This window comes from Lycorma delicatula, chromosome 4 (assembly GCF_047948215.1).
Source record: "Lycorma delicatula isolate Av1 chromosome 4, ASM4794821v1, whole genome shotgun sequence".
Lineage (NCBI taxonomy): Eukaryota > Metazoa > Arthropoda > Insecta > Hemiptera > Fulgoridae > Lycorma > Lycorma delicatula.
In genome coordinates this window covers 147,597,398-147,611,412 of record NC_134458.1, presented here as the reverse complement: position 1 = coordinate 147,611,412, position 14,015 = coordinate 147,597,398, and the positions used below count along the sequence as shown (strand labels likewise).

Genomic DNA, 14,015 nt, shown 5'->3' with positions numbered 1-14,015 from the left:
GCACGGATGCCCGCAATCAGGTAGTAATGTTGTTGGGCCCCTTGTGTGTTTGTCGGCTAACATGTGGTCGACAAAGACGTGACTAGATCCAGTCTTTTCGTCCAGACGATCTTCGCGCCACATTGGACGTCTCTGTCGCCGATTGGCTTCGACGGCTCGTGGCACCTTAAAACCTTATGGCACCGTGACTGGCACGGTGCCATATAACCGTGGCACGGTTATAAAACCGTGGCACCTTATGGCAGGACTGAAAATGGCCGAGGTTTTTGTAGTAATGCTCTCTGAAAAGGGCCATTTGTGTGTTTTGGGAAGTAGCCCTGAGAAGGGCTGTTGGATCCGGAAGCTGGTCTTCGGCGATATCGGTCCGTTTATAGTCGGGAGGTTGCGGCTCGCCCGTTTAAATCGGACCGAGCTTCGCCTCAGCGGCAGTTGGGTCCCCACTACAACGTGGCAGTCGTGCCCAGCAGTAGCAATCGGCGTCGGTCGTCTTCCCCTGGCTCGGCCGAGGCGGTTCTCCTCGTGCGATCCCACTCTGGGCCGGCTTCTGCTGATGGGCTCGCCGGCCAGGGCGCTTAAAGTCCGAGAAGGTAGCATGCATACCCAGCAGTTCTCTCGGCGGCCCGGCTAGGCTTGCTGCTCCGGCGGAGATGTTGGCAACCGCCGGGAGATCCCACGTTAGACCGGCGAGAGAATTTCTTCACCATTCTGTGAATGGTGAACCTCAACACCGCTGTGGTGGGAGAGTTGGTCAGCTAGCTTGTTGGGGAGTGGCACTTGTGCAGGTTTGTAGGCATACTGTATTCCCGTTGACTAGTATTGTACTTGCCGATATGAAGCTTCGCATGTATATGGCAACAATATATAATTAGATATTAAGCGATACATAATAAATTTGAATATGTATTAAAATCATTGATTATATTTGATAGGAAATATATGGGTGGTACAGTCTTAATAACTAATAAATCTCTCTTATTCCCCCATATATTTGTTAAAAATGTGGCCATTGTTCAGTTACTGTGTACTTCAGGGTAAAGGTGGATTGAATTGTATTGTATTGTATTGTATTATATATTGTATAGTGTCTCAAATGCAGTTACAGACTGGTCAGTCTGTAACTGCAAAGCTAAATCATGCAACAAGTATAAATGAGCATGTTGCAACATGAATTTTTGTGACTGGAAATTACTTCAAGCATCGGTTATAACATAACACTGCAATTGAATGGTTCAAACAAGTCTATTTCAACTATAATAATAAGTATAAAAATATTACTGTGTCAAGAAGACAAGAAACCCCCTTGGAGCAATTATTTAGTGAGTCAAAATGGTATTGCTTTTAACAGTTGTTTCATGATTTTTGAGAGGTTATAACTTTTTTATTAGTACTGCTACACAAGAAACTTTTTTATTTGACATAAAAATTACAAAAACACTAAGTTTGTAAATTTGAGATTTTTATATCCAGCCCCATCAGAATTGTTTGAAGCCAAAGTTTGAATTAAAAAAAAAAAAATAGTTTCTAAAAATTCATAAATTTAGGGGTAAGTATATCGCCATTAATATTATTTATGGTAAAACTACTAACATATACCTACATACAAAATAATAATTCAAATTTTTATGCCATCCCTGCCTCTTGAAAAAAATTACCAAAAGTGAAATTTCACCGTTTTTCGTGTTCAACTTTCTTGGTAATTTTCTCATAGAAAGAAGAGAGATAGGTAAATAAACTGTGGATCAATCTTTTACTGTGACAAAATATTATTAAATTGCTTTTGTTTCATCCTTCCAGGACCTTTTTAGTTACGATTTTTTTCTGTAAACCCTTACAATCACAAAAATAGGTGTGTGCACTGTAACAAAAATGGCTGCCACAGGTAAACTGCTTAAATAAAAAAAAATAGTTTTAAGGTCCTGAGACATGTAAAAAACAAATGGGTAAATTTCAGTTTTTTTTTTTTTAAGTGACCCGTGGGTCACTTCAAATGGATTGACCCCTAATGAGGATTTCAGTGGTTACATTTTTGCGTAACTAGTTTTTATCCTGTTTTCACATATCCAATACTATTTTTGTAGTATTGAGACTTCATTTTTACATGTAGAGGTACCAGCACTGAACTATCTGATTTCAGTATGACTCAGATGTATGATTTTGTTTATTTAATGTAAATTTAATATATGATTCAATGAATACAAACAGGTTTATTTTCATTTTTATTTATATTTAGTTTTTATAGTTGTGTAATTTTTCTTTTGAAGACTATTAAACTGAATTGACAATTCTGATACTTACATTTGAGCTACGTAATATTATAAACAAATCAAATTCCTGCTGATAAAGAACATAGTACATTTAAAACATTGGAATCTATAAACCCTTCACAAAATTACAAAATCCATGTGGAGTACTAAATAAGAGTGAATTTTTCACTTAAAACTAATTTAAGAAAATCCATAAATATGTGTACAACAATCTTTTCCAAAATTATAGAAAAAAATTATTGTTTCTAATCTTTATTTTTATTAAAGAGAGAAAACTGTAGTATAAAATGAAACATAATCTGAGTTCAGAGGGGTTATTGTTGATTAGAATTCATTGTATAGATATGTCTTATTACATAATAAAGTTACAGTAATCTTTAAGTGGATGTTTTTTTTAATTTTTAAAGATCAATATTCACTGGTGTAGTAAATCTTTAAATCAACATTGATTGTTATAATTAAGAGACATCAGCTCAAGCTATGTTATTATATAAAGACAAAGAGGATTTTTGGTTTGTTTGGGATAAACAAAAAAAAAACTACTCTTATCAATCGCAATCAAATTTTTACCCATGTTTCTTGGCATAACTGAGAAGGTTTTTAGATATTTCATTTTGATAAATCTCAAAGAACCAACCGATCGATTGCTTTCAGATTTTCAGGATACATTTGTATTATACCTTGGAAGGTTTTAAGCCACAAACGAGGCCCTAGCTCCTCCCTTGAAGGTTAAAATATTAAAAGTACTCTCACTTAAATTAAAAATGTTTATTAAGGAAAAAAGATTAATCCTTCTACTTCATTATATTCCTGCCTCCATGGCAAAGAAGAAATAAGTTGTGAATTTTTTGTCATCAAAGGTGTGTGTACTTCTACCATAGCTACTATTATTCTAGCCCACGAGGTTGGTCTAGTGGTTAACTCATCACAATTCAGCTGATTTTGAAGTCGAGAGTTGTTAGGTACAAATCCTAGTAAAGGCAGTTACTTTTATATGGATTTGAATACTAGATCATGATACCAGTGTTCTTCGGTGGTTGGGTTTCAATTAACCACACATTTCAGGAATGGTCAACCTGAGACTGTACAAGACTACACCTCATTTACATTTATACATATCAACCTCATTCATCTTCTGAAGTAATACCTTACGGTGGTTCTGGAGGATAAACAGAGAAAGAGAAAGCTACTATTATTCTGTCTTTTAATTTAGTTTCTTTTTCAGGTTTCTATAAAGCCTTGATACTTTAATTGTTATTTATCAGTATTCTCAATCATAAGGATAACGAACAGTGCAGGGGTCCAGGGAGCAGAGCCCTCTGGGTAGACAGTAATGATGACCGAATCCAAGCTAAGCAGGTGTCCAAGGCATCATCTCCTGCAACACTGGAATGGCGAGCTGTGGCCCTGGGGTAGGCCCCAAGGAGCCCCTTTGTTTGCTTCGGGGTTCACCTGGGCCCTGAGGGTCCAGATTCTGGCTAGACAGGCTGGCTGGTATAAAGTATAAAGTTTCCTCCAATCAGTATTTCTGAGATAGCACTTAATAATGTAAATCATTTTTATCTAAAGAAAGGAATTTTTTGTATTTCTTGGTACTGTTAAAAAAACATATATATATTTAAAAAAGAATAAATATCACAATCTGTACATTATGTTAAAGTATTAAAATAATATGAATAATTTTAAAATGATGTAGTTCTTAGAATTGTGAAGAAATTATTATCTCTCAATAAATTAGTAGAAATTAATTGTTGATGCCTTAAATTAAAGCAAAAATCTTGTATTCATCTGATACATTTAAAAAAAAAATCTATCATTGTACCTATCGGACAAATATTTTATGTGAAATTCAAGAACAAAGCTTTTTAATTTGACTGGATGGTTCTGAAAAAAAATTACTAAATGCTTGAATAATAAGTTCTTGTGAAACTGATTTTTTCATTTTTTTTCTAAACTGGAACTTATGTTCCAGTTAATGTTTGCAGTTAACTTTTTATCTTTGATCCTGGTAGGTGTATTGACATAACCAATGAATGGTTGTCTTACGCACGTCACCATAAATAAAAACTACCTTAAAACCCTTTTATCATTTTAAGTAATTGTAGAAAATAAGGTTAATACTATAAAATCAGCTTAGTCACATATAGATTTTGTTTAATCCTTTCATTGTGCTCATTTATGATTGTGATTTCACTTTGTGTTCTGTATATTTAATAAAACTGAGTTTCTGTGAACTGGTTAGTTAACATATGCAATGATACGGTGTCTTCATGTACAATTGCTATCCCTAAGTTCTAGTGTTTCCTGGTGAAAAACCTGGACAATATGAAATAGCCATAACAATAAGCTTGAGCTAACAATAGCTTGAATAGCCATATTTGAGCTACCTTTTTTGAGTATATAACTGCTCACTTCCATTTTATCCTCTCATTCTCTCTCCAGAATACTTTGGTGAGTTTCTTTATTTATGAACAGTTCTTTTTATGCAAACAGCTGCTCTTTGACCTAGATAATTTTGATTAGGTAGTCACATTGCTCATGTAAAAACAAAGCTGCGAGATTCCTCCACTTACTCCTAATATTTAACCTTGTCTGGTGGGGTGGGGGGGGGGGGGTATTCCTAGTCCTCCTTGCACGTATTATACCAAAGCCAGTTCCAACAATCTGGTAGTAAATAATCTATATTCCCATTTATTGTATACCTTCATTATGCCACAGGAATATACTGGCCTGGCTCTGTGGTATGTAAGTGTAGAAAAACACAATTCTCCATGTTAATTTAGGCAAAGGTATCCTACTCTTAGTTTATTTAAGTAAAAATTAAACTGTTTTTGCACCAGTTAGGAACGAGCGGAAAGAAATTCTTAAAACTGTTCGAATTGTGCATCATGTTAATGTTATTCATATTATCACGTCTACATTTTTAGGATATAGGTGTTAACCTAGAAGTAAAATTAATAAAAATTTTGAGTTTTGGAAATTTTTTTCGAATATTTTTCTTTATTATAGCAGAGCTACTTATATGTTTATTCCTTTTTACAGAGATGTATTCACCTCATGGGTAGCATCAAACCAAACTGCCGCTCAGAGCTTTTCGACTGTGAAGTAGGAATGGCCAACATCATATTGTATTTATTGGACCCACGGGCCTTTTGTAAATATCGTACAATCAATCACTTTTTGTGATTTCCGGACCTTCCCTCGCATATAAATATAAATAAAACTATATATAAATATTATATATGTTTAATTTTATTATTAATTTTCTTGCTTTTATTATGATTATTATTAGTTTTTTTAATTATATTATTTTTTACCTATTCATTGTGTGTTTTTATTATTATTAATTTTTTTTTATTACGATGAAAGGTCTGATTATTATTATTATTCTTTATTATACATAAACCAGTTTTATGTAATTGGGCTAATAATATATGTAAAAGTGAATAAATAATTTATGTACAGTATATTAAAACGCCCATTGTTGCATGTTTAAATCTTTTTTCAAATGGACATATTGATTATTATTACATTATATTTAATTAAAACATAGTTAGAATTAGTTGTTAGTTATTTTCTTAAAAAGAATTTGAAAGTGTATGAAAGTGATGATACAGAGAGTGAGTGCAAGTATAAACAAGAGAAAAATAAATCGTTTATATAAATATATTTTAAAAACGTGATGAAGAATTAGTAACTACGTGCTCATGTTATTAAGTTATTTTTAATTGTTTATGTAAAATAAATTTTGTAATTAATAGTTTATATATATAATACACACACACATGATATATATATATATATATATCAAGTATTTAATTAATTGTTATTGATTAATTAATTTTGTTACAGTTCATGAGATTTTTTTTATAAGAAAAAAATTGTTTTCATTTTTTAAATGCAATTTATTATTGAAATTGAATGTAGCAATAACATTGTAATATATTATTATTAGATAATAATTTTGATTTCATTATATGTATAAATGTATTGTTTTTCTTTTTTTTTTTTTGTTACATTGTTGAATTTCAAATGTGATTTAGAAAAAATCTTATGAACTGTGATTATTGTATAGATTCTTTTAGGTGTAGGTTACAATTAAATTATGCTGTACATTTTTTTTGGGGGATATGGAGACTTGGGATAAATGTACAGATTTTTCTTTTTTTTTGTGAATAAATTGGAAATGTGTTATTTAAATAATAAAAAAAAACTTCTAAGGTACAAACTCAAAATATTTTTTTTTTAGATTAAAAACATTTTGTTGTTTCCTTCATGTTGTTAATCTATTATTATGATATATTTATGATACATTTTTTATTAATTGTATATTAATTATAGCTTTTTGTTTGTTTTGTTTTTATTTTCTCTTTTTTTAATTATATATTTTTTGTAGTAGTTATATCTTGTAATTTTATGACAGTTTAAATAATTATAATGTGTGTTTAGATAATTTGTCAAAAAAATTATTTCTGAGTTTATCCAAGTTACGCACCATAGTCTGAATATTATCTTACTTGATAATATAGCTCTTGAGTATTGTTAAGTTTTACTTAAATTGGTATTCTTTCATGTAGTTCCTTTAAGTTTTTAATCCATAAAAATTTTTATTATTAATTAAATTTATTGGCTAAATAAGAATTATTGGTTGGTTGTTACATTATGTTTGGTCAAGATGAAAGATCTATAAATCATTTCTCTCTGCATTTCAGGCATTTTGTCCTCATTCATTTGTACAAATGTTTTTTCACGGTTAGTTTTAGTAAAATTCATTGTATTTAAGGGTTTCATGGTCATTTATAGATTAAATTATCTTCATTTGTGTAACTACAAAGTTTCTGAATTTGTCTGTTAATTCAGTGCTTTTTTAATATCTTTAATCAAGATAGAGTAGACTAAACTACAACCCATTGCATTTATTTTATATTTAGAATTGATCGATGTAAGTTAAAGCAGTGTAATATTTATGATCCCATTTTTCAGCTGCTGTTTATGTTTAGTTCTGATAACATCATGGCCTGGGTGAACTATTACAGCAATATCTACACTGGCAGTTCATGTACAGGGGGTATGAACTAACAGTATAATTATGCTGTAGCGTGTATTCTGAAGGCTGCTTTTTTTTATTAAATGTCTGTAAGTTGTCAAAGATTTTCATATTTCTCATTTGACTCTACCATTAATTATCACTGAAACCTTTGAATCTTTTTTAGTATTTTATAGTCTTAATTTCTGAACATCATTAATTCTATTAATATAAAGTATACATGTAAATTTTTCAGAAGCTTATGAAGATTTATAATTTGTATGCTGTGTTACTAAAATTTACAAGTGTTTTAAGTATTAGATGGAATATAATTAAATATGTAATTTAAACACAAAATAAAATACAAATTTAAATTATATCTAAAAATATAAATGCTAAGTTGTGCCATTTACGATTACACTTGAAAATATTGAAACATGGTGCTTGTATTATATTATGGAGTTTTTATTTGAACACACATTTTAAATATTTTTTCTCTTTAAAGAATATGTATGTATTGAAATTTCAAGTTAATTATTATTATAAATAATTTTGAATATAATTATCACATACTAAGTAAGATACAGTAATTAAATTTTAATTTGTATTAAGAAAATAATAAAAATACATAATGTAGTATTTATTACTTTATACTATATCTTATTCAGCAATAAAAACAGGGTAGCCTACAATAGGGCGGTTGATTGTTTTTCTGTTTTTTTTTTTTTTTTTTTTTTTTTTTTTTTTTTTTTTTTTTTGACATTTTATATTATTTAATGTTATAATTTTTATTTCTGTATGATACAAACTTAAAATATAAATATATAAGGATTGATTATTTTATTTAATATACAATTTTTTTTTTTGTAAATTATTATGAATTAATATTACTTTCTGCAATTTAATTTCATTATTATATTTTATTATTATTTTTATTGTTAATAAGTAATTTTTAATTTAGTATAAATAAATGTTGTAATAATATAAATAATTTGTTACATAAATAATTATATAATAATAATACCTATATTATATATATAAAAATGAAAAAAAAATCTGCATTACATGTGGATATAAAAACCATTATTATTATATATTATATAATATTCAAAGTAAGAACTTATATGAATATAAATAATAAATAAAATATATATATATATATATAGGAAGAGAGCGAGAGAGTGTGATTTCATGAGTTTGACCAATAAATAATAATAATTTATTATTGTAATAATAGTACCATATTAAAAAAAAAAAAAAAAAATATTTTATAAAGTGAAACTCTGCCATTTTTTTCCATTTTTAATTTGTTCCTAGGCGTATGATTATTCATAGAGTTTATATTGTAAACCAGCAAAGATGTTAATATTATTATAAATTTTTGATTTCCTATTCTGAAAATATATAAATATGTAAATGAAGTTTTACAAAAAGAACTACTGTAACAGAAATAATTATTATGATGAAGATTTTATTATGTTTATATTAATTTTTAAACAGTACAAGTAGATGAAATTCAAGCACATTTATTGACCAGGTACCAGGTTTAGTTATTATTATTATTATTATTATTATTATTATTATTATTATTATATAGATGTACATTGTAAACAAGAATAAACAGTTATTTGAAATGATTTTTTTTTTACCCTATCAGTTTATTGTTTTCATCTTTTTATATCAGTTTATTGTTTTATTGCTGTTTATTTTACATGAATAATTTTTATATAGATGAACTCCAACTTAGAAATTTAATGTTTTTTTACAGTATTGCTCATTATTTGTAGGATTACGTTCTCTGAAAATTCTACTATGAGTGCGAAACCATAAATATTCGGCAAAATGATAATCGCTTTCAGTTTTTTTTAAAGATAGCAGCAATTAAATTTATTTTTTATTAATGATATCAGTCATTCTTTACAAACAAAAACACGTACACTTAATTTAATTTTTTTTATAAAATAATAGAAAATATTAAGTTACTCAAGTTAAATAATACGATCATAGGTTTAGAATGAATTGATTTTATCACCTGATTTACTACTAGTTTTGATAGGTATTCTTTGTTGAGGAAAGTTTTACAACTTTTGCAATTTCTCATCTCAGGTGTAAATTTAATTGTTTTATCGTGTAACAAACTTATACTGTGTATTTAATGTGTAAGCGTTTTTGGCCGAAATGAAGTTTAGTTAACTTTGTATAGTACTGTTATTTAAAACTGTTAATCAAAAAATGATTTATTTTCAGAAAATCAGTGAAAAATTCACTTTTTTATGTTTGACTCTTCAATAAAACCTGTTGAAAATTTAATTCTAAACAGAATAGTATAAATAAACTGAAAGCGATTAGTAATTAAATACAAAGCTAAATTTAACTGGAAAATTGTTTTTAATGTAAAAAATTAATAAAATTTACAATGAATTGTCAAAAATGTCTCCATTTACTTCATTGCATTTGCTGCATATGTGGGTTACTTGTGATGCTGTTTTCAGTTCATTGGAGCTGTTCAACAGCGCAAAAGCATCGATAATATGGGCAAGTAACTCCTCTTGGGTATTTACTTTCAACTTACAAAAACATTAACACTTCATCCAACCCCATACACAAAATCCATCTGTGTAAGATCGGGTGAACTGAGTGGCCAGGATTGTGAACCGCCTCTACCAATCCATTTATCTGGGAATTGCAGATTTAAGTAGGCAGAAACAATAGGAGAGAGATGTGGGGACATGCCATCATGCTGGAAGTACATCTGGTGTCGTGTTGCAAGAGGAACATCTTCTAGTAATGATTATAATTGTTCTTGAAGAAACTGTAAGTACCCCCTTGCCTGTTAAGTGCCCTTGGAAAATAAACTGTCCAATCAAGTGGCAAGTTGCTGTTGAAAGTTAACGTTCCACCATTGCATGGGGTTCATTTCTACCTGTGAGTGTTGGTTTCTCATATTGTTTATGCCATCGCAAGAGAACTGACTCATCTTTAAATAAAATGTACTTGAAGATTTGTCGAGCATTTAACTAATTGCAAAACACCATACGAAGGGCAGATTCTCCTGCATGTAGATGTATTTTTTGTTTATGACAACGGATAAAGGTTTATTCTTAAGTGTCCTCCATACTTTAGTTTGTAAAACTCAACTGGTTAGAAAGACATCTTGGGCTGACACCAAGACTACGCACAACAGCAATAATAATGCTTTCATTGACATTATCATCATGTAGAGAGAACGGACATAAGGGATATGATTACTGCTAGGAAGAGATCCTATCTCCTGTAACATACAAAATACCACATTAATAGTTATTGTATTTGGGATTCTGTGATTAGGAAAACGTTGATAATCTTCAACAGCGGCCGTAGCACTGCCTTCACACTCATACATACACACCATATCAACATATTCTTCATTCAAAAATAAGTATTGAATTACTTCAGTAACAAACCAGATTCAAAATGGTTATGCAGTACAGCTGTCTACTTGTACTAACAGGAAAATTGCACAAATGAACTCAAACTCGACTATAAGCTTACAAAACAACAATTACAATTTAAAAAAATGTTAAAAACAATTAAAAAATTGTTGGACAGCTATTATTGTATTTCCAACTTATGAAATAAAAATTTCTCCAAAAAAAATCCTTTTTTAGTTTGATTTAAAGAAAAAGATCATAGTTTTCTAACAGAAGTTAAATATACCGCTATAATAGTTGATTCAGTATTATCCCATATGAAATAGTCTATTTTAAATACCAGAAATTTCTATTTTTTATCATTTTTCCCCAGTTTTGAGAAATAAAAGTCCATTTTATTTAACTGTTATTCACTTTCTGTTTATTTATACTATTCTGTTCAGAATTAAATTTCCTACAAGTTTTATCTGTTTGTTGGCAATTTAACAAAGTTATTACAAGTCAAACATAGAAAGTGCATTTTTTGCTAGTTTCTAAAATACTATAGAAGTTACAGTTCTTGGACTTGTTTTTCAATTTTTCAGATTGAATTTTATATGAAAAAATCAAATCAGCTTACATTTTTGCATCCCAAGAATTTCTGTATGGCTTCAATTCAATGGAGAAGATGAAATCTGGGTGAAAGCGTTTCCAAACCTATGTACTTCTTTCATGTAGAATGTGCTGCCAAAGTATCTTCATAATTTGGTTAATTATCCTGTATATATATTGAACATTTTTCAATATACAGAGTATTCTGCGACATTTACCTAACTTTAGGAACTGATTTCAAGATACTAAAAAGTTCATATCGGCATAAGTCTTATTTTCCTTCCGACCACCATTTTGTGATTTTCAGCAAACTAAATTATTTCTCAGTAAGGGTAAACCTACTTGAATTCAATTTGGCAAATCTTGTCTTATTCTACAAAATAAAAAATGTTACCATCAAAATGGCAGCCACCTTAATTTTTTTAATCTTCAATATTTGTAATTGTTTGTTTGATAAATTTTTACTTATTATAAAATTTATTAAGCATTTTATTTAGAACAAAATGACACCTCATTTGCAAAAATCCATTGACAAACAATCAAGTTATTGCAGACAATTAACCCGGCAGTACGCTTGTGCACTATAATGCAAGCTTATAATTTAGTATTGTTTTTTACTACATTTAGTGGAGGAAATAAAAACTGGCAAAATGTTATAAACTTGCATTATGGTGTGCAAGTGCACTGTCTGGTTAATTGATTGCAATAACTTTATTCTTTAACAACAGATTTTTACAATTCGGGTATGTCATTTTGTTCAAAATAAAATTTTTAATAAATTTTGTAAAAGTAAAAATTTGATCAAACAAATAATTACAAAAATATTGAAGATTAAAAAATTAAGATTTTTTATATTTTAGAATGTAGGCACTAGACTTTAGATTTGCTAAATGTAATTAAAGTAGATTTACCTTTTCCTGAGAAATTTTTTTGTTGAAAATCACAAAATGGTGTCCTGAATCAATTCCTGAACACTCACATATATATATGTGTGTTATAATTGGACTTGCTTTCTGAAAATATAGAGAAGTTTGGTTCTTCAAATATTACTATTTTACTTTTTGATCTTGTAAGAATTTTAAAATTCTCAAAAAAACTGGTCCCTTTTTACACTTTGACCACTATTTTGGAAAAACTCCAGTTGAGATCAAAAAGCATAAGACCCTTTAATCTTGATGTTCAATTTGAACCTTAAGTCAGAATTTTGAATTCCTAGAAAATTGCACAGACAGAAATAATTTTTTAGAAACTAATATTCATTGAAAAAATATGTATGAAATATTCATACACTTTACAATTTATATGCAAGTTACTACTATCCAAAAGTTTCTGGAATTAGCCTTTAAAAAGTTAAAAAAAAAATTAAAAATTATTGGCTTCTGTGTGGACAGTGTGATCCCACTGTTTTTTTTACAGTAGGAAATACGAAAGTCAGAGTATTCATTACATACTGTGATTAAGTCTAAATCGCTTCATTGGTCTCAAAACATTTTCCGATAAGCTTCAGTTTCAACTTAGGAAGCGGTAAGAAGTTTTGTGAGGTGTTGTCTGCTAAGTTGAGTCTACAATAACTGTGTACTAGAGGCAAAAATTTATATATGGATATGCACATTTTTATAATGCAGGAACCAAGGTTTGTTCTACCACTTTTTCAGGCCATTTGCATTGGATGTCCTTGCAGAGCAGCTTCAGTACATCTTAGAATTGTCTAGTCACAGTTTGATCTGGTGGAAAAAACTGAATGATACAGCATCACAGAAGGAAATCAACATTGATAAATATATGAAAACTTTCTTTCTTTGGCCACAGTGATGTTCGATGCCGACTACAATAACTATTGCTTTATCTCAGAACTTCAGTCATAAACCTGTGATTCATCATCAGTACTGATGTTAAAAGATGAAGTTTGAATAGTTTAAACAAGTTCTTTGAACCCTGTGCAGGCTTATCGAGGTTTTTTTTTCAATATTGAGCAGCATTGAAACAGATTTCACATGTGCTCATGATAGAATTTTCTGTCATATGATAGACCTATAGTCTTGCATATATCATAATATTCTTTGTACTTGCAGGATGGCTTTATCCATTCTTGCTACATTTTGAGGTTTGTTTTTAGTTAAGGATTGGAATGCTCATTATAATTGTTGTTCATTTCTATTCTAAAATATTAGTGTCAGTTGTGTGTTAACTTAGGCAAGCATTGGTGAGTTTTTATAAGTTTGAACCTGAATGTGATGCACATTCCTTGTTCTGAAACACTGATTTTCACTTAATTGAACCGCAACACAACTTAACACACGGCTTTATAGATAGATATGGATATGTGATGTCAACAAAAATGCTCCTTACACTATAGAATGTGGTGACCCTAATACAATTGGTTCACATGCTACATTCAAATTTGTGGAACTTTTAGGTTGTATCTTTTATTAATAATATATTATTAACACTTAGAGTGCTGTTCCCTTCATTTGACAGAATGACCCACCTACCGAGAAATGCGGATCACGTCATTTGACGGAGTTCATATTTACGTGTTATTAAGTGTAATATCCCGCCAAAAGACGGGATTTATTCAACTCTACTACTTTTCGTATACATTTTAGTACCTAAATATGGCACGGAGTGCGCTTTTGGTAATATCGATTTGGTATCGTGCAGTTACAATCGTTGAAATTACGTGTTTGTAATTGAAAACACGTAACGTAAACACTTTCTAGAGAA

The 14,015-nt window shown here is 29.6% G+C and overlaps 1 protein-coding gene across 2 annotated transcripts in view; it reads left to right on the top strand.

The window, feature by feature from the left end:
- LOC142323941 (uncharacterized) overlaps window positions 1-14,015 on the top strand; it is a 38,671-nt gene that overhangs the window by 16,467 nt on the left and 8,189 nt on the right. The window contains exon 2 of one of the 2 annotated variants that reach the window (XR_012756180.1): window positions 5,307-8,925. The exons of the other annotated variant lie outside the window; for it this stretch is intronic. The gene's annotated coding sequence lies outside the window, so the exon portion shown is untranslated. Of the gene's footprint in view, window positions 1-5,306; window positions 8,926-14,015 lie in introns of those variants that run through there. 2 annotated transcript variants of the gene reach the window in all.